We start from the raw sequence: 22,498 nt of genomic DNA on the forward strand, positions 1-22,498 counted from the left end.
AAAATATTCTTAAGTTTGAAAAAGTTTTCATGAATTTGGAAAAATGTACATGGATTTTGAAAAGGTACCGAACTCGAAAAAATTCTAAAAATGAAAAGGAAAAAAATAAAGGAAAACCAAAAAAATCTGAATAGATATTTTTGAACGTTTTTTATACATTAAGAAATGTTTTCATAGTAAGTAAAATAACAATATTTGCCAAAACATATATATTAGAAAACAATTGAAAAATAAATAAAAGGAAGCCTACCTACCACGTATCCTATAGGCGATATAAAAGAAAGTGTAGCCCAGCTAGGCGTGCTTTGTGGGCTTGGCACAAAATCTGTCCCTGTAGCGAGGTGGGCGTGTCGCTCACGATAGGCGGCATATGAGAGCTCCTATTCAACGTGTCCAGGCACAAGAAATCAGAGATGGCGCGTGCAGCTTCCTATCGCTGCCGTAGCACGTGACGCGCAGCATTCGAAGTTACGTCCTCGTGCCGTCGTCCGGGCCAGCTCACCGCAGCATCGAAGCGAGGGCCGAGCAACACTGTTGTGCCCCCCAGACCCCACGGGCCACGGCCATGAACAACTGCGTCGTCCTCGCGTGGGTCAAGTCACCTCCGGCATTCACTGCCGCCAGAGACGCCCCATGCCGCCCATGTCGTTGTTCATGTCGCAGTCGTAAATACGCGGACCGTGTAGACGAAAATACGATGGCCATGGGGAGAATACATGGGAATGTATGTTTTCCTTTAGCTGAAAAGAAAAAAAAACTGACGTGGGGAAGGAGATCTGGTCTGGCCGTTGGATGAAGAATAAACGGAGGGCAAAAATCACAAATCTGACATGTGGATGAAAGTATTTCACAAAGTGAACCGTGTTTGAAAAAATTTCACACCACTCATCATTTTATGTAGCGTCCTATAGTGAGGCGCTGCACCCAAATGTGCAGCGTCTTAATGACAAGCGTTGCACGCCTGGCTTGCTTGGCACCCTTGGTCTAGGCCCGCCCCCACACCTGGCCATGCAATGCCTTACTGACAGGTGTTGCACGCCTGTCCAGCGTGGCACCCATGGTCCCAGCCCGGCCACACACCTGGCCTTGCAACGCCTTACATCTAGGCGTCGCACGTGTAATGTGCAGCACCTACCTGTTAGGAGGGGAGGAAGAGAAGCGTTGGATATGCGGGCGATGCGAATGCAAGAGCAACCACCTTCCCCGCCTCCCCCCCCCTCCGCCTGGTTAAAATATGAGAGTGTGGTATTGCCTTTTCACACCTCGTGGAGCTATCTGCTAGGCGCTGCACTATCAGGTGTGGGGCAGGCCTATACCAGGGTTGCCACGCTGGCCAGATGTGCAGCGCCTGGTAGTAAGGCGCTACTCAGTAGGATGCAACGCTTGGCTGTCGGGCGCTGTACGAAAGGTCACCTGAGTGATTTTTTTCATACACGATTCAATTTGTGAAATACTTTCCTCCACATGTCAATTTTGTGAGTTTTGCCTAAATGGAGGGGAGCACGGATGGGAGCACAATGATGGAGCAAATAAGTCTTGTCCAGACTGGACCAGCCTGACATGAGAGCGATGGCGTTGGCAAGGTCAGCCAACACGTTGTTGGCCCAGCTATAGTCAGACCGGCCGAAGGCACACAATCTCCATTGATGGCTCTTCTCCGACTGTCAAGGACTCTCTGGGCAAGGCCATGAAACGTCAAGCCGCGCGCAATTTGGACTCTGCACCACGTATATCTTCCGCAAAATCTTTTCATTCCTTCTCGGATTCTCACATTCCTTTTACTTCAAAGAATGTTGGAGTATCTATTGGAAAGAGTGATCATGAAATAAAGTTGTTAGTTGGGGTGCTCAAACGTATGGAGATAGACCATTTAAAGGTTTCTTCAAAATGTCTGAATACCCTTCCTAACCCCGAGACGGGGGAGGAGGAGGAGGTGGTTGCCACATATGATGGTCCACTTCTTTCGCACTTGGTTGGTGAGGTTACCGAGGTTAGAATGGATGAAGTGTTTTATGACTACACTGTGTCTTCACGTAAATCAAAGTCACATTCCTCTAAATAGAAACAAAAACCGCCCAAGAACGCCAAGTCATCCACATCAACACGAGTTTCCACATGAGAGACATGTTTTGGAATAGAAGAGGTCTAACAGAATTGGCTAAACATAAACACGTAACAGAATTGGCTAAACATAAACACGTCGGTGATTGTGTACATGAACTTGGGCTAGATTTTGTGGCTATTTCCAAGGCTGGTAAACGAGACTTCCTTGTGACCGTCTTGGATCGCCTTGCGGGTGGTCACTTTTTCATATGGTTGATGACCATGTGATTCGACCATCACAAACAACCTTAATGCAAGGAAGGAACATACTCAATGGATTAGTCATTTTTCATGAGACCGTTCATGAGATGCATCGAAATAACATGAGTGGGGTTGTCTACAAAATTGTCTTCGAAAAGGCCTATGATAAAGTAAAGTGGTCATTCCTTCAAGAAACCCTTTGAATGAAAGGTTTCTCTGAGAAATGGCATGAATGGGTCCAAACTTTTATTTTGGGAGGTAGTGTGGCGATTAAAGTCAATGATGACCTAGGAATACGTCAGGGTGACCCACTTTCTCCAATGTTGTTTAACATTGTTGCTGACATGCTAGCAATATTGATTGAACATGCTAAGCAGGACAGATAAATTGCAGGAGTTGTGCCTCACCTTGTTAATGGGGGCTCTCCATTTTGCAATATGCCGATGATAAGATTCTCTCTATGGAACATGACCTAGATAAAGCTAGGAATCTGAAACTTATGCTTTCAGCCTTCGAGCAAATGTCTGTTCTTAAAATAAACTTTCATAAATGTGAATTATTCTGCTTCGGAAAAGCCAAAGAGGCGGCTGCATAGTATGCATATTTGTTTGGTTGTGAAGAAGGCCAATTCCCGATTAATTATCTGGGAATTCTGATTCACTATCGGCGTCTCACTATTGCAGACTAGAAACATGTTGAAGAACGCTTAGAGAAACGACTGAGTAGTTGGAAAGGTAAGTTTCTCTCTGTTGGGGGATGATTTGTTTTGGTAAACTCAGTTCTCACAAACATGGCTCTCTATATGCTATCGTTTTTCCTAATCCCTAAAGGGGTCTTGCAGAGGATGGATTATTTCAGATCCAGAATCTTCTAGCAAGGAGATACCGAAAAACATATCGGCTCACCGAATGGTGCGTGGTTTGTCGACCGAAGGACCAGGGAGTTCTAGGCATTCATGACCTTAAGGTCAATAATGATGACTTACTAAATAAATGGCTTTTCAAGCTTCTTACTGAGGAGGGCGTCTGGCAAACTCTGCTACGCAATAAGTATCTAGGTCAAATAGTGGTGTCCCAGGCATATTTAGAAGCCAGGGGACTCAATTTTTTGGGCAGGCATGATGTCAGCAAAGAAGAACCTTTTCCGTTTTGGGTCTTCCGCGATAAAGGACGGCTCAGAGGTTTTTTTTTGGGAGGATAAGTGGTTAGAAAACACCACTCTCTGAAAACAATATCTGGCCTTGTACCGTATTGTCCCTGATAAGAATGATAAACTCGCGCAAGTGCTCGGCTCCAACCCCCCAAATGTATCTTTTCGTGGGACTTGGTTGCCCCCCACCTCATGTCATGGCAACAACTATTATCTAGACTGGAAATGGTCAACCTGACAGAAGGACGAAATGTGTTTTGCTGGAATATCACCACACCAGAATCTTTCACAGTTAACACTATGCACCGTGCTCTCGTGTATTATGAGATTCTAGTCGATAATAATAACCAAATATGGAAATCCAAGATACCACTAAAAATAAAGATTGCCATGTGGTATCTTCGGAGAGGTGTCGTGCTAACTAAAGACAACCTCGCTCGGCGCAACTGGCAAGGTAGGAAGTAGTGTAGTTTTTGTGCCCACGATGGTGCAATCAAACACCTCTTCTTCCAATGCAACTTTGCGCGTTCTACTTGGCCAGTCATTCAAATTGCATCAAATTTGTACCCGCTCACAAGTGTTTGCCAATATATATGGTCACTGTCTGGACGGAATACCAAATAGCATGCTGATAAAGGTGGGAGCGTTTGCCTTATTATGGTCGCTTTGGCTAAGTAGAAATAATTTTTGTTTTTTCAATGGCACACTCTCTTCTCCATTGCAGGTTATTTTTCACACACTGGCTTTGTATGTGGTCGATGTTCAACCGTATGGATTTCCAGCCGTTGTTCAAGGTAGTGTGTATGCGGTTGGAGTAGGTGGTCACAGAGCTTTTCACTCAACATGGCCCATGGGTGGTCGACTGCTCCTTTGACATAGGCATAGTGTCGGTCTTATAGGGCTTTACTAATGTCTATATGTCGTTATGTTATATTTTTAGTCGGACTCGTTACTCTTGGCTGTGTGCATCCCGAATATGCAGAGGTCGGGTGTCGCTCATGATGTGTTGTATCCGCTTGATGCTACATACTGAGTTAATAAAACTCCCTTTATCAAAAAAATGCTTAATAATTAAGTAAAGGCTCGATAAACATTTTTTTTTGTTATACCCTTGAGTCCATCATTTTTGTCATACACTTGTTCCGCGACACAATTTCTCGATCCAACCGACCCTCGTTCATGTCAACTAGAAATTTCGTTTTAGGGAAGCTTGAACATTGTGGTTGTTTATTTTTGAGTGAATTCCACATTTTATCCCCTAGATATGCATTTGTGATACTAATTACCCCGAGTGAAAAATCGTCTAGAATATCCTTTTTAGAAGCTTTGGGCCCTCGTTTTCTGATGCGTGTCAATTAGGCAATATGTGAGGTGAGGTGACGCCGGGGGTCCACAGATATCTGTACGAGGAAAACGAATGGAGTAGATGAGCAAGAGAAGTCTGGACATGATGGTTAATGATGCCCTCCGATCTTTACATATTTTTTTACGAACCATTGACGCAACATGCCGACCATATCTAACATAAATAAGCAAAATGCAAAATTGGGGTAAAATCGTGTTAACAGTCTTGAAAATCTGATATCTTGATGGAAGTTCCACTAAATGGGGTAAATCTGCTGGGTGTAAATCGTACAACGACTTAACCCGTTATAATCCCCTGAACTCACCATAAGGATAATGTTAGAACTTGGCTCTTTTACCATTTGATAATCAATTTAGGGTATGAAGGCCAGTCAACATCTGGACCGTTGATGTCCAATCCGACGACGCATGCAGACCTGATCATCCCATCTCCAATCCCCAATCCTATGATTCCAATGCCGCTAGCCCACATCCAATCCCGCCTGTGCCTTCGCCACCGCCTCGTCCTGCCCGGCGACACCCCGAAAAAAGCCGTAAAGGTGCTGACGGGTGGTGTACAACTCGTGGAGAAGAGCTCGGTTAGCTCGATCCAGCCCATCAGCATGCAGAACCAAGTTCTGATGGTAGAAGGGCTCTCGGGTGACAGTGGAGTAGGCAGCAGTGTAGTAACCCTCCGCACCAACATCGGATGCAATAGCAATGTGCCTGAAAGGGGATGTGTCCAACTCCCGATACTCTCCACGAAGACGTGTCAGAGGAGCATAAGCAGCATCGTGAACTGCCATATCGATGGTCACTCCAACACCATGAGCGGTGTGCAACACAGTAGTGGAGTCATACTCCCGAGAGTAGAGGTGGACGATGGCACGGTACTGCTCCTGGTTAAAGTCCTGGTACTCCTCGTAGACGGTGTACTCAGGGTGCCAGCGATAACCCAGATAGGTCATCATCTCAGCTAGCACAGCAGGTGATCCCGAGGCACCAATGGCCGTCGTGTGGCGCACGACCTGCCTCGTGGGTTCCATCTGAAAGCAAAGATGTTTCAAAGGAGTCAAATGACAGTGTGGGAATTGTTCAAAATACTATTCTAACAAATAACTATGGCTTATCCAACTTTGGGGTGAATGTGGTCATGGGAACCTAGTGTTAGAGTTAGTAAATTCATTTAACCCGAGTAGAAGAGAGTTCAGAGTCCCAGAGTAAAGGTCGAGGAGTAAAAGATCCTAGTACTACCCAATGGCGACGTGGGCCCGTAAGACACACAGCCATGTTACTAAAAAGTTTTTGCAATGTCTAGACTCGACTTCGGCCAAGGAGTGTGGAAGGGGGATTCCTACAGGCAGTCGGCTCTGATACCAACTTGTGATGCCCCCGATTCAATCATACACTAATCATGCACGCAAACGTGTACGATCAAGATCATGGACTCACGGAAGATATCACAACACAACTCTAAAACATAAATAAGTCATACAAGTATCATAATACAAGCCAGGGGCCTCGAGGGCTCGAGTACAAGTGCTCGATCATAGACGAGTCAGAGGAAGCAACAACATCTGAGTACAGACATAAGTTAAACAAGTTTGCCATAAGATGGCTAGCACAAACTGGGATACAATCGAAAGAGGCGCAGGACTCCTGCCTGGGATCCTCCTAAACTACTCCTGGTCGTCGTCAGCGGGCTGCACGTAGTAGTAGGCACCTCCAGTGTAGTAGGAGTCGTCATAGACGGTGGCGTCTGGCTCCTGGACTCTGGCATCTGGTTGCGACAACCAGAAAGAAAGGAAAGGGGGAAAAAAGGGGGAGAAAGCAACCGTGAGTACTCATCCAAAGTACTCGCAAACAAGGAGCTACACTACATATGCATGGGTATATGTGTAAAGGGGCATATCGGTGGACTGAACTGCAGAATGCCAGAATAAGAGGGGGGTAGCTAATCCTGTCGAAGACTACGCTTCAGGCCACCTCCATCTTGCAGCATGTAGAAGAGAGTAGATTGAAGTTCTCCAAGTAGCATCGCATAGCATAATCCTACCCGGCGATCCCCTCCTCGTCGCCCTGTTAGAGAGCGATCACCGGGTTGTATCTCGCACTTGGAAGGGTGTGTTTTATTAAGTATCCGGTTCTAGTTGTCATAAGGTCAAGGTACAACTCCAAGTCGTCCTGTTACCAAAGATCACGTCTATTCGAATAGATAAACTTCCCTGCAGGGGTGCACCACATAACCCAACATGCTCGATCCCATTTGGCCGGACACACTTTCCTGGGTCATGCCCGGCCTCGGAAGATCAACACGTCGCAGCCCCACCTAGGCCAACAGAGAGGTCAGCACGCCGGTCTAAACCTAAGCGCACAGGGGTCTAGGCCCATCGCCCTTAGCACACCTGCATGTTGCGAACGCGGCCGGAAGCAGACCTAGCATAGCAGGCGTTCCAGTCCAATCCGGTGCGCGCCGCTCAGTCGCTGACGTCACGAAGGCTTCAGCTGATACCACGACGTCGAGTGCCCATAACTGTTGCCGCGTAGCTGGTTAGTGCGTATAGGCCAAATGGCCAGACTCAGATCAAATACCAAGATCTCGTTAAGTGTGTTAATGGTGTAACCGCGGATACCGACCAGGGCCAGGCCCACCTCTCACATAAGTGGTCTCAACCCGCCATGTCGCTCCGCCGCAAAGATCCACTCGCGGGTACTCCTACGAGCCGACCCGACTTTAGTCACCACATGTATCATGTATATACTCATGATCACCTCCCGAGTGATCATGGCCCGATAGTATAGCAAAGCAGACGGACAAGAATGTAGGGCCACAGATGGAATACTAGCATCCTATACTAAGCATGTAGGAATGCAGGTAAAGGTAACAAAAGTAGTAGCAAGGACAGGCTATGCATTAGGATAGGATTAACGAAAAGCAGTAACATGCTACACTACTCTAATGCAAGCAGTATAGAGAGTAGAATAGGCGATATCTGATGATCAAGGGGGGGGGGGGCTTGCCTGGAAGCTCAGCCGAGAAGGAGGGGTCGTCAACACCGTAGTCGTACTGGGTAGCAGCGGCGTCGGTCTGGAGTCTAGCGAGAGAAGAGGGGGAAGAAACAATAAATATAATGCAAACAAATGCATGACGATGCATGACAAGACAAAGCGTGATGCTAGAGGGAGCCCAATCGCGGTAATAGGTGATACCGGCGAAGGGGGAAAACATCCGAGAAAGTATTCCCGGTGTTTCGCGTTTTCGGGCAGAGATACCGGAGGGGGAAAGTTGTGAGTTCGATAGGTTAGGGATGTGTGGCAGACGAACGGGTTGCGTATCCGGATTTGTCTCGTCGTTCTGAGCAACTTTCATGTAGAAAGTATTTTCATCTAAGTTACGGTTTATTTTATATGATTTTCTAAAGTTTTAAATCATTTTTAGAATTTAATTAATTAATTTGATTCAACGTTATCCAGAATAGTGCATGCTAACGTTAGCATGATGTCAGTAGTCAATAGGGGTGTTGACTGGTCAAACTCACGTGTGGGTCCAGTGGGACCCACCTGTCATACTTTGTTTAGTTTTATTAGGATTTAACAGGATTAATTAACTTAATTAATGTACTAATTAATTAATTATTTTTTATTAATTCATTTTTATTTTCCCTTCTCTTTTTCTTTTACGATCTGTGGTGGAGCCCCCTTGTCATAGGGCCAGGGGCCTTAGCGGGTGAGCGGGCTGGCGGGCGACAAGCGCCTGGACGTGGGCGAACCCGCCTGGCATCGGGGAAGCCCGCCCAGGAGGGCGCAGCCGCGCTGGCAAGCGCCGGCGGCTGCGGCGCAAGGGGAGGTGGCGAACGGGCGGCCGCGGCAGCGGGCAGAGCGCGACGCACACATGGCAGCAGCAGCAGGGCTGCACGGCAGAGTGAGAGCATCGGCAGGGGAAGGCCAAGGCGCGGCCACGACGGGGCTCGCCGGCCGGCCGTTTCTGGCGTAGGGATCCGACGCGGTTGCGGGCGAGCAGGCGGCGGAAGCAGGAGAAAGGGGAGCGAGGCGCGCGGTCTCGGACGGGGTCGGCGCGGTCCGACGCGCGGACACGGCCGTGGGCGTCGCGGAGTAGCGCGACCAGTAGGGGGCCTGAAACAGGCACGGGTGCGGCCGGAGCGCAGAGAGGAGGAGGTCGGATCAGGCGCCGTGGCCGCGGCTAACGGCGCGTGAGGGTGTAGCAGGGGAAAGGGAGGGAGCGAGGAGGGGCGCGCAGAGACGAGCGCGGCGGCTGGGCTCACATTGCCGGTAGGGATTCGGGCAGCGGGGGTCGAAGAGGTCGTCGGGGACGACGTGCGTAGGGGGAAGCAGGCCCGCGGGGTAGACGGCGAGGCGGAGGGCGGCGACGCAGCTCCGGGCGGCGGGGATCGGCGGCGGCGTCGGCGCGGTTTGTTTCCCCTCCCGATCCAATCGGGAAAGAGGGAGGAGGGAGATATGTTGGGGGAGGAGTGGGTGTCAGTGGGGGTTTGGGTTCTCACCGGGTGGGGGGATAAGGGAAATGGGGGGGGGGGGTGGCCGGTTGGGCCAGTTGGGCCGGCCTGGCTAACAGCTAGGCCAGCTGGCCCAGTGGGGGGGAGTTCTCTCTTTTATTTTATTTTGTTTTCTGTTTTGCATTTTCTTTTATTTATTTCTCTCTTTTGTTTTATTTCATTTTAATGTATTTAGGCATTTTTTAAAAAGGTGTTTTCTGCACTATAATTACCTATGCCAGTTTTGGCACTGCCCGAACATTTTTGTTTCAATGTTTGAAGACATTTATTTGTTTGCCATATTTTTAATTGATTTTTGAATCGGTTTGATCTAACGAAAGACTAGCAACAGTAATGGAGGTGACGTGGCATCATTAGTAGAGTTTTACTATAGCCAAATTATCCTGGCGTTATAAAGGGAGTATGGTGGAGGAGAGGAGGGGAGATGGAGTGGAGGAGAGGAGGAGATGGAGTGGAGGAGAGGAGGAGATGGAGTGGAGGAGAGATGGAGTGGAGGAGAATAATAAAGAGGTAAGGAGGAGAGGACCCCGCCTAGTCATATATACAGCATAGTAATGGCGCACCGTGGGCAGGTGCACCATTACTAACTTGTTTTTTTTTATTTTTTTTGATTTAATTTGAATTTTGAAGCGGGAAGGCGCACCGTGGCCAGGTGCGCCATTACTAACTTTTTTTTATTTTCTTGATATAATTTGAATTTTGAAGGCGGGAAGACAGTAATGGCGTATCATGGGCAGGTGCGCCATTACTGAGTTTGATTTTTTTGAATTTTTTTGCCTCTCCAGATTTTGAAAGCCCCGTAACTTTTTTTCTGTTAGGTTTTTGGGAATTTTGAAAATGTTCAACGGGGTTCCCGTCGGAAAGCTATTGGGCTTCATAGTTTCCAATAACGGAAATGAAGCAAATCCAGCCAAAATGTGAGCACTGTCACCGTTGGTTACCCCAACAGACCTCAAGCAAATCCAGAAATTAACTGGATGTGTGGCTGCCTTAAGCCGCTCTCCCGATTGAGAGAAAAGGTACTACCTCTTTATCGCCTTCTTCGGCGCACCGAACACTTCAAGTGGACGGATGCGGCCACGGCCGGATTGGAAGAAATAAAAGCCCTTTTGGCCAGCAACCCAATCTTGGTTGCGCCAAACATCGGCGAACCAATACTGTTATATATAGCGGCAACACACCAGGTTGTAAGCACAATGCTCGTCGTCGAACGAGAGACGGACGGACATAAGTTCCCACTTCAAAAGCAGGTATACTACGTATCCACTGTCCTCACTCCATGCAAATCACGGTACCCACATTATCAAAAGATAGCATACGCGGTATTCATAGCATCCCGGAAGCTACGACACTACTTCCAAGAGTGTTCAATCACGGTGGCCTCTGAAGTACCACTCAACGACATAATAAATAACCGCGATGCCACGGTCCGGATTGCTAAATGGGCTATTGAGCTCCTCCCGTTCGACATAACATACAAACCACGGCGAGCCATTAAGTCGCAAGTACTGGCTGACTTCGTCGCCGAGTGGACAGAAGCCGAACTCCCTAAAAAATACGGCGCATACTCCAATTGGATCATGCACTTCGACAGCTCTAAAATGCTGGCTGGTCTAGGGGCAGGCGTCGTCCTCACATCCCCCACCGGAGATACAGTCCAATACGTACTCCAAATATTATACACAGACTCCAACAATGCAGCCGAATACGAGGCCCTGTTGCATGGTCTTCGGATGGCAGTCTTCATGGGCATTCAATGCTTAGAGGTGCGTGGGGATTCGAACCTTGCAATATCCCAAATAAATGGAGACTTTGACGCTAAGGACCCAAAAATGGCGGCTTACCACAATGCCATCCTCAAAATGTCAGCTCGGTTCGAGGGGCTCGAATTCCACCATGTGATCCGAGAAAACAATCAAGCGGCAGATGTCCTTGCTCGCATCGGCGCTAAGCGCGACCCTGTCCCATCTAATATCTTCTTGGAAAGGCTGTTCAAGCCATCCGTGGTATGGGAAGAGGAGGCCGGCAATAATAGTCCGGATCCGACCACAACACCAGATCCCAAACACTCTGACGTAATCGGAGGCTCCACCACCGAAATAACACCTTCGGCCCACGTGATTATGGTTGTCATCGCCCCGTGGACAGAACCCTTCTTGGCCTACCTAAATAGGCAAGAACTCCCTACGAGGCACGTTGCATTTGTTGGGTTTCGTAGTAATTTCAAAAAAATTCCTACGCACACGCAAGATCATGTGATGCATAGCAACGAGAGGGGAGAGTGTTGTCTATGTACCCAACGCAGACCGACTGCGGAAGCGCTGACACAACGTAGAGGAAGTAGTCGTACGTCTTCACGATCCAACCGATCAAGCACCGAAACTACGGCACCTCCGAGTTCGAGCACACGTTCAGCTCGATGACGATCCCCGGACTCCGATCCAGCAAAGTGTCAGGGAAGAGTTCCGTCAGCACGACGGCGTGGTGACGATCTTGATGCACTACAGCAGCAGGGCTTCGCCTAAACTCCGCTATAGTATTATCGAGGGCTATGGTGGCAGGGGGCACCGCACACGGCTAAGGAATAGATCACGTGGATCAACTTGTGTGTTCTAGGGTGCCTCTGCCTCAGTATATAAAGGACTAGAGGGGGGAGGCTGGCCGGCCACAAGGGGTGCACCAGGAGAGTCCTACTCCCTCCGGGAGTAGGATTCCCCCCCAATCCTAGTTGGAATAGGATTCGCGGAGGGGGAAAAGAGAGAGAGGGGGCCGGCCACCTCTCCTAGTCCTAATAGGACTAGGGGAAGGGGGAGGCGCACAGCCCATGTAGGGCTGCCTCTTCTCTTTTCCACTAAGACCCATCATGGCCCATTTAGCTCCCGGGGGGTTCCGGTAACCTTCCCGGTACTCCGGTAAAATCCCGATTTCACCCGGAACACTTCCGATGTCCAAACATAGGCTTCCAATATATCAATCTTTACGTATCGACCATTTCGAGACTCCTCGTCATGTCCGTGATCACATCCGGGACTCCGAACAACCTTCGGTACATCAAAATGCATAAACTCATAATATAACTGTCATCGTAACCTTAAGCGTGCGGACCCTACGGGTTCGAGAACAATGTAGACATGACCGAGACACGTCTCCGGTCAATAACCAATAGCGGGACTTGGATGCCCATATTGGCTCCTACATATTCTACGAAGATCTTTATCGGTTAGACCGCATAACAACATACGTTGTTCCCTTTGTCATCGGTATGTTACTTGCCCGAGATTCGATCGTCGGTATTCCAATACCTTGTTCAATCTCGTTACCGGCAAGTCTCTTTACTCGTTCTGTAATACATCATCCCGCAACTAACTCATTTAGTTGCAATGCTTGCAAGGCTTTAAGTGATGTGCATTACCGAGAGGGCCCAGAGATACCTCTCCGACAATCGGAGTGACAAATCCTAATCTCGAAATACGCCAACCCAACATCTACCTTTGGAGACACCTGTAATGCTCCTTTATAATCACCCAGTTACGTTGTGACGTTTGGTAGCACCCAAAGTGTTCCTCCGGCAAATGGGAGTTGCATAATCTCATAGTCATAGGAACATGTATAAGTCATGAAGAAAGCAATAGCAACATACTAAACGATCGGGTGCTAAGCTAATGGAATGGGTCATGTCAATCAGATCATTCTCTTAATGATGTGATCCCGTTAATCAAATAACAACTCATTGTTCATGGTTAGGAAACATAACCATCTTTGATTAACGAGCTAGTCAAGTAGAGGCATACTAGTGACACTTTGTTTGTCTATGTATTCACACATGTATTATGTTTCCGGTTAATACAATTCTAGCATGAATAATAAACATTTATCATGATATAAGGAAATAAATAATAACTTTATTATTGCCTCTAGGGCATATTTCCTTCACTTAAAAGCTTAAAGTGTGTCTTGACTACACAATCTTGACGCGCCGTCCGCGCTCATTATACCTGGGGGCTTCTTATACAGAAGATTAATATAATTATATTCCGGGCTTTATGCCCACTACATATGGGTCGCTTCTCCATATGTACCTTTTTTCGCCATTATATGCATCGATATGACTTAAGTTTTGGCCAAGCTGGGTTGCCTGGCTCTTGTGTTTATGCCCTACGTTCCCGTTAATTCGGCTAGGCATAAGGGGAGCACCTCTGCGATTGTTACTGCCGGTTAGCCGGATGTGTACCTTAGACTGGGTGAAGCCGAAAGTTAGCGTTCTTAAGGAAATATTCGGTCGGTGGACAAAAGACGACTTTTACTTATTCCAATACAAACCCCCATATGTTTTATATCCTGCGTCTATGTTCGCAGTTCGGACATGCACATTAATGCATGCATACCCATAGAAAGGAACCCCTAACGGAACTATTCTCTCTGGAAGATGTTTCTTACTACCCATGTAATATAACATAACTAGTTGAGTACTTGTCTGTTCAAGCACTTATGACCCCTACGCCTGGTTTCCACGCGTATCCCAGTTTACATAACTGAGCGGGTACTCGGATACACTCCGGACTGTCAGGTCCATAGGTTGAAACGAAAAGGTCCGCCATGACAAATGATTTACAATCCGACTAGGAACAAAATATGTCAATTGAAGTACACAGTCACTTAGACTGGCTAAATTCTTCTTTTATACCATCCAACAGGTTGTCTAGCCTACAATCCTGTTGGGAATACTTTGCGGCTAATTTTACCTGGTCATATACCAGACTGACGGGGATCTCTTTCCTATCAGACCCTACAGGTCCGACCTCGGCCATGTGGTTCGGGTCAGCCTTGGTGTATCGTGTCTTCACCATGGCCCAGGCTTCTCTTGCACCTTGTCGGCAGGCCGATATCTTCGGCCATGAGGTAAGGAGGAGAGGACCCCACCCAGCCATATATACGACATAGTAATGGCGCACCATGGGGAGGTGCGCCATTACTAACTTTTTTATTTTTTTGATTTAATTTGAATTTTGAAGGCGGGAAGATAGTAATGGCGCACCGTGGCCAGGTGCGCCATTACTAACTTTTTTTTATTTTCTTGATATAATTTGAATTTTGAAGGCGGGAAGATAGTAATGGCGCACCATGGGCATGTGCGCCATTACTGAGTTTGATTTTTTTTTGAATTTTTTTGAATTGTTTTGCCTCTCCAAATCTTAAAAGCTCCGTAACTTTTTTTCTGTTAGGTTTTTGGGGATTTTGAAAATGTTCAACGGGGTTCCTCCCGTTGAAATCGGATGTAACTTTTCGGGTAGATGATTTTTCATATAAAAAACTTTTTCATCGTAATTAGTATGCAAAAGTTATGCCCATTTTACAAATTCTCGAGAGATTTTGCAAAAAAGTCGAAAATTCATGTTTCTAAATTTTGCTAACAACTAGACCACATATCACATGAGAATTTTATTTTCTTTTATTTTTTGGACATTTCTATCATTTTCTTTTATTTTTTCTGAAACTGAAAAGACGGTCGGGGGGGGGGGGGGGGGGGGGGGGGGGGGGGGGGTGGGTGAATTTGATGAATTTTTGTTAGTAGTGGCGCACCAGGGGACAGTGCGCCACTGTGCCTTGGTGCGCCATTACTAGTTTTAGAAAAATAAAAAAATAAAAATTTGTTAGTAGTGGCGCCCCATGTGTGTGGTGCGTCATTAGTAATTAGGACACTAATGGCGCACCTGTATCTAGTACGTCACTGCTATATAACAGTGACGCACCACATACATGGTGCGTCATTAATGTCCATATTAGCTATAGCCCTTTTCCTAGTAGTGATGGTAGGATGAATTATCAATTGTGACCAAAGAAACACAGCCACTGTTCCGCATACCTAGAAACACCAGGTTCCAAACGACCTCACAGCCCGATTCGACTGTGGTTACAATAACAGAACAAAACACAGTTGAAGCATCCCGATGTTCAGGCCGCACTAAGCTTTGCTCCCAAATTAACAAGGAGATAAATTTTATTTTACAGCCGAGCTAGAGCTAATGCAGAGACCCACATGCAGGTGCAGCAAACCATCACGTGAAGCAAAAAGGGGCACCACAAACTTTGTGTTTTTCCAGAAGATTTAAGCACTCTCAGATCTTGGCGGTAGTTTTTTAGAGAACATAGGCTTCCAGCCCTGCTTTTATAAAGCATAAGTTTCACAGGGAAAACTAGCTTTGCAGTACAGTACACACCAAAAGAGCAGCAGAACAGCCGGTGTGTTTTATTTCAATTCTTCATTCTAATATTTCTTGTCTTTATTATATTTAAAATATTTTTACTTTGTAAGATAAAATGTTTTGTTTTATTTCACTTCTTTATTCTAATATTTGTTTTCTTCTTTATATTTGAAATATTTTTAAAATGTAAGATAATATGTTATCTTTTATTTCACTTCTTCATTCTAATAGATCTTATCTTTTTTACATTTGAATTATTTTTTAAATGAAAGATAATATATTGTCCTTCCTAATTATAAATTTTCTTTTCTGTTTGATACATGAAATATTATTAAATCAAATCTAGTTGGGACAATCGCATGCATGCCTCCATATGCACCATATACTAGAAGAAGGTTTTTCTTCTCGGTCTCATCAATTGAGACCAAACTTTATGCACACGCTACGACGACCATGACAAGCATGCATGGCACATATCGTTCATTTTCGACACTCCATGCATTTTGTAGGGGTTTTGCAGCGATAAAACTCTAGAATAGTGCCCCGACGTGACGCAACATGTGTATTGTGTTCGAATTCGTGCACACCTTGCCTGGGGGACCACATTGACCATGCCCACATGGTCCCAAAAGTTGGGGTCATCTCATGCATGCCTCCACATGAACCATGTACAAGTCGGACCATTCGGATCTGCCGGAGGACAAGTCTAAAAGAGGTTTTCCTTGCCGGTCCCACCAAATGATACCAAACTTTATGCACACCCTACCATGACCATGGCATGCATGTGGGAGGAGAATTCATACACCACGGTCTTATTTTTTTTTGAAATCCCATTAATAGCCATGTGTATTACATGTAAGTGAGCATGTGTAAAATTTATTAGGTGATTTGAAGGTCAAAACATTAACTTGTCATATATTCAAAAAAATGTGTATTGCATGCAAGTGAGGATGTGTATAATTTAGTACGTGATTTGAAGATCAAAACACATGGCAATATGCCAAAAAAAATGCCCACCTACCAGAGCAGGAGAATTCATACACCACGGCCTGCATACGACTAGGAACCCAGCCGTTATGGGCCAGGATGCAGGCCTGTGGTGCAGAATATCTCTACTGTTAATAGGCCCCATGGGGCAGAGGGGATAGGAGTTAGGCAATGTACTGCCTGCATATGATAGGAGCTTGAGAGGGGAGTCGCAGCCGGTTATATAAACCGGTGCGGCGCTCTCCCACTTGGCGAGGTGGGACTAAACTCCCACCACCCCACGACTGTGCCCTGCGCGGCTCTGCCTTGGGCCCCATTCGGGCGGGCTGGCCCAGGGCAGCCTTATTTGCGCGCAGAAATAATTAGCTTTTATAAATTCTTAAATTTGTTACTCTCTTTTTTTCACTTCTTAACTCCAAAATTTCTTTTATTTTTTATATTTCTAATATTTAAAATCAAATCTCTTTTTTTCTATATTATTTCTAACATGTTTACTAAAATTAAAAAAATATGCCAAATTCTGCTGTGTTTTATTTCATTTGTTCGTTCTCTTTTTTATATTGATAATATTTATGAAATATAAACTAAAATGGTGTGTTTTATTTCAATTCTTCATTCTAATATTTCTTATCTTTATTATATTTGAAATATTTTTAGTTTGTAAGATAAAATGTTATGTTTTATTTCACTTCTTCATTCTAATATTTGTTGTATTCTTTATATTTGAAATATTTTCAAAATGTAAGATAATATGTTATCTTTTATTTCACTTCTTCATTCTTATAGATCTTATCTTTTTTACATTTGAATTATTTTTTAAATGTAAGATAATATGTTGTCCTTCCTAATTATGAATTTTCTTTTTTGTTTCATACTTGAAATATTACTAAATCAAATCTACTTGGGACAATCGCATGCACGCTTCCACATGCACCATGTACTAGAAGACGGAGGATCCCCATTTGCAAATGGCAAACCAACCTAGCTAGCATATACACATCCCAGCCCCCGAGACGATGAGACGAGACAAGATCTACTACTGTACTGCTTTACCTAGACAGGCCGCCCTCCGATGAGACGAAACGATGCCGAGTGAAAGCGATGGGGATTCAGATCTACTACTGAAGGAGGAAGAGGGGATGAGCCTCGCAGGTCAACGACCACTCGGAGTGAAGTTTTTTTTAGACAATCAACGAAGCTTTTATTAAACCGTCACCGCATTTACAGGGACGAACTGAAGTTCACCAGGGTTGCCTAGCCAGACATGGCGGCCGGCCCCCAGTTTCAAAGCATGCTTCGCTAGATTGTGAGCCTCGAAATTCGAGCTCCTAAATTCATGCACACAATATTGCATGACTAAAAACTACAAGTGTAATCTATGATCTCATGTATAATAGCACCATAGCTAGGGATACTCTTCTGACTGATGTCATCTACAATACCTTTGCAATCAGTTGCAACATGAATCGCCTGCAGGTGGAGGTCTTGTCCTAGTGCCATTGATTTCCGGACTGCCAACGCTTCTAGGGTTGCTTGGTCAGAGATACCTTTGAACAAAATTACTGACGCTCCGAGATAAGCTCCCTCCCAGTTCCTACAGACTGCAGCAACCGCCCCAAAGCTCAATCTTCGCCTAGTAGCCGCATCAACATTCACTTTCATCATGCCAGGAGGAGGTTGGATCCAATGTGACGGTCGCACGGGTGCTGAGTTCACTGCAACACTATCCGGTTTCTTCACTATTTCAATATCATTCAAAAATGAGTTGACAAAGCAGTGGGTCGAGAACGGACTCTGAAATATGTCCTCATAGATGGCCTTTCTTCTTGCTGCCCAAATAGCCCATAGGGTGACTGTCATACGGACAAATAGATCACTCGTCAAGGCCTTCCTCATAGCGAATAGACCGATCCACTAACAGGCTATTAGTAACGAAATCCCACGTTGTTGTTAACCTAATCTCTTTGTTTGTGGGCTGGGCTTTCCGGTTATTCTTGGGCTTTAATGTTCTATATATATACTTTCCAAGTGGTTACACAAAAAAAGGAAAATATTAAAGCTATAATTGAACATGTATTGTAACCATAAGAAACAATTCTTTTGAACCGAAGGAACACTTTGTCAAAACAAAAAACTGAAGTAATTACCTTCAATTTTATCTTGACACAAGAGTTAAACTCTGCCATACATAGTTGGACGTTATTTTCTGGAGTTTATGAAACAATCGAGATAGACACAAGTTCACCGTCATCTAATTAGTCGGTAGCACTCGTGAAGGACAAAATATTTTTGGAAATGGCTACACAATATACAGAAAAACTATACCTAAAAATGGACTAAAACTAAAATTGAACATTAACTGTAGCCATGTGAAATGATTCTTCTAAATTGATGCAAGACTTTAGCGAATGAACAAAGTAAAGTAATTTACTTCAAAATCTTGGAACGAGAAATAATGTTTCTCGTCTATAATTTCTGGATTTTTAATTATTGGATCGGCGCAAGTACGCCTTCTTCTAATGAATTGGCAGCACTCCGATCCATTTCATGAAAATAATTATAATGAAGTGTCTGCTAAAATCATCATTGAAAGACTTGCATAAGAAAAAGGAAAAAAAAATGTTTTGTGCATCAACATTATAGCAATCGTGATGTCTTCGTCTCTTGTGACAAGCTTTCAAGTTGGCCTATGCACGGACTACCTGGCCCAGAAGCCCGAGAGCGAATGCTCGGCATTCAAGCCGGGCTCGGGCTCAACTTTTACACCCAAAGCCCGGCCCGAAAGCCCAAAAAGCTAGAAATGACCATTTACTTTTTATTCAAAATATAGGTGTGATAAATTAACATAATATCCCAAGTATGATTATTTCAATTAACAATGCCACTGCTTATGTGCTTTGGGCCGGGTTCATGCTCAACTTTTACGCCCCAACCCTGACCCGAAAGCCTAGAAATGGCCATTTATTTTTTATTCAAAATATAGGTCTAATAAATTAATATAATATCTTGAATATAATCATTTCAATTAAAAGTGCCACTGCTTGTGTTCTTCAGGCCGGGCCGGTTCAGCCGCTTGGGATTTTTGGTTAGGTCTTTGCCATGACTGGCCCGAACCTGACCCGCCTCAGAGTATGACCAGGTTAACTATCAACCCACTGTATAAATAAAGCAACAACGAAACATAGTACACAGCCGAAAGATACAAGGTGTTAGGGTAGTCCTCATAGAATGTTGATCCCAGGATAACTGGATCACGCAGAATGCGTGCGACTACGCTATTGAAAAAGAGCATATGAAGAACTGAGTACAACGCAAGGCAATGCCCGGAAACACCTAAGCTCCACGACAACGCCTCTAAGAGGGAGAATGGCCCAAACTGTCACCACTATCTAGCCCACAACGGACAATGATTTTCACCTGAAACACATACACGCCAAGGAGAACCACGACGATGTTTTTAGAAAGAGAGCGGCGCCCATGAGCTTCGCCGTCATTAGCAACCGATTTCGCTCAGCACCTTGCTAGACCCAGGAGAAGGGAGGAACCACCACCACCTGCATCCCGCGGTCGACCACCAATCGTCGTGCACGTACACTGGCGAGCAGGAGCAGGAAGACGATGACCACTTTGATCCAGACAAATTCTGATCCAAAGACGAGGGGTAGAGGACACAACTACGACATGCGGGAGGACGAGTTGTTGCGCGATGTGTGTCGGCCACTAGCACCGATCCGATCAATGGCGGTACTGAGATACTTTTGTCATCGGGCATGTGAATAACTATGAACATCGTCGTCTTTTTGGTTGTGATCGGACGCAATGTTATTACATGCTATGCATTTGAATTTTGAATTAGCCTGACCTGAACGGACGTTCAGGAGACGCGATTGGATGGTCGGCTACTGTATTCTTATCCACGGACAGACCAATCCGTAGACGTACGGGTCCCCGCAAAGAAAACAAAAATCTGTAGACGGACACTATGGAGCAATCTATAAACAATAGTACTCGGCTTGAGATCTCACGGTGGTGGCGTGGTGTTCTCTCTGTCAAAGGGAACTAAACTAAACTAATGGCTGCCCCATCGAGCAACCGTGCAACACCATTAACATGTACTTCTTCCGTTCATAATATAAGAACGTTTTTGACACTACAACCTAGCTTCAGATCTCGCGCTGGATGCAGTGATGGAGGAGCTTAGGGCATCTCCAACACTTGATCCGCATATTTGCTTCCATAGATAGGGGAACCAGTCCACAGATACTGATACCGGAGACTGTCATCCAACGTTCACATACATGTCAGCCACTGTTTGAACTAAATGGACCAAATTCATACAAACACAGCTGATTTCATATAAAACGGACAACATTCACTACATTTTGGATAATTTTCATCTGAAAACTATACAGACTAAGGTACTAAGGTAAAACCAGTCTATGGTTGGCATCGGCGGATATGCATTCCCACTGCACGGATACCCTTGACTGGTCTACTGCAGGCCACAGTGGATATTCATTGTCTTTTCCATTTAAGGCATCCCGCTCGTTGTACTGTTGGGGATTCGACAAAATTCAGGTCATCTATTTGTTTGCGACTCGACAAAAAAATAATGGATTTTACAAACAAATGTTCATGATTTTTGTGAAAAATATCCATGCATTTAAAAAATTATCATGAAGTATAACAAATAATCTCAAGCTTAATATGTTCATAATTTTATTAAATTATTTCTAAATAAATTATTTTTTAGAACATATTCATGGATAATAATAAAATGTTCGACAATTTTTAAATAGAAAAACAAGGTCAAAAAAAGGAAAATCATTGAAAACTATATGAACCCCAGTAAGAACCGGATGAAAAAATGAACCAGAAAAGAAAAGGCGAAATGAAGAAAAGCAAACGAAGGAAAAATGTAAACCGAAAGAAAACCAACCCATCGTTACAAAACAGAGGGGGAAAATGGCAAAGATCATCGTACAAAATTAGCTTGGAGTCGTTAATTGGGCTCGCCATTAGTGCGAAGGGGCGCGTGTCTATATATCGCTTGCCGTAATCTAGAAGTTCAGCTCGCCTACACGCCGTGCGTCAAAAAACAAAATTTAAACTCGCCTACACACCGTCTATTGGGTGACAATCTCCATCAGCAGCAGCTACGACCACGCACCTTTTTTTTTTTTGCTTTTTGAGATGAACGACCACACACCTTCAGCAAAGCAGCGAGCAGAGCTTTTACAGAAAAAAAAATGCAGCACCTACAGCAAAGCAAATACGCAGAATTGCTGTACCCGAGCAGAGCGCCTGACTACTATTTATTATTTTGATGAAAATTATTTATCACAAATTAGGTGAACATTTCTGTTCATGTAATACAACATTTCAAGAGAATGATAGAATTTTTTTGGTGGCTGTTACACAATAAGAAGAAGCACTTGAACATTTGTCTAACCAATTCTTCTGGAACATTTTGGCAAATGAACAAAGTGAAATAATTAAATTTCATTTTCTTTTGACAGGAGAAGCAGAATGTTGTCATGCAAAACTGATTGGCCAAAAAGAATGAATTTTACGATAATTCTGAGATCAACAAAAGTTCGGTATCTTCTAATGAATCGGCACTTGTCCTGCCTATTTCATCGGATATAAGCACTATAGCGCCTAGTGAATTACAATCGAAGTCCTGCATTAGAGACAATAAATAAGACCACTTGACTTTTTCTATTCTTCATGGCACAACTCTGACAGTGATTTTCACTTTTTGTATGTTTACAGAATTAGTTCCAATAAAGATAAGACTTAGAACGAAGTGACTAATGTTCTATGGAATCGAGAAAAGTCATATCTAAGTAGATATAAAACAGATAAAGATAAGAGCATTTCCAATAGACGCACGGTAGTTTCCCAGCGCCGAAATAGTGTTTTTGCGCGCGGTAGGTTTACCAAACGCACAAAAACACGGCACCCAACCCGACGGCC

Source organism: Triticum urartu, chromosome 2 (genome assembly GCF_003073215.2).
Source record: "Triticum urartu cultivar G1812 chromosome 2, Tu2.1, whole genome shotgun sequence".
Classification (NCBI taxonomy): domain Eukaryota; kingdom Viridiplantae; phylum Streptophyta; class Magnoliopsida; order Poales; family Poaceae; genus Triticum; species Triticum urartu.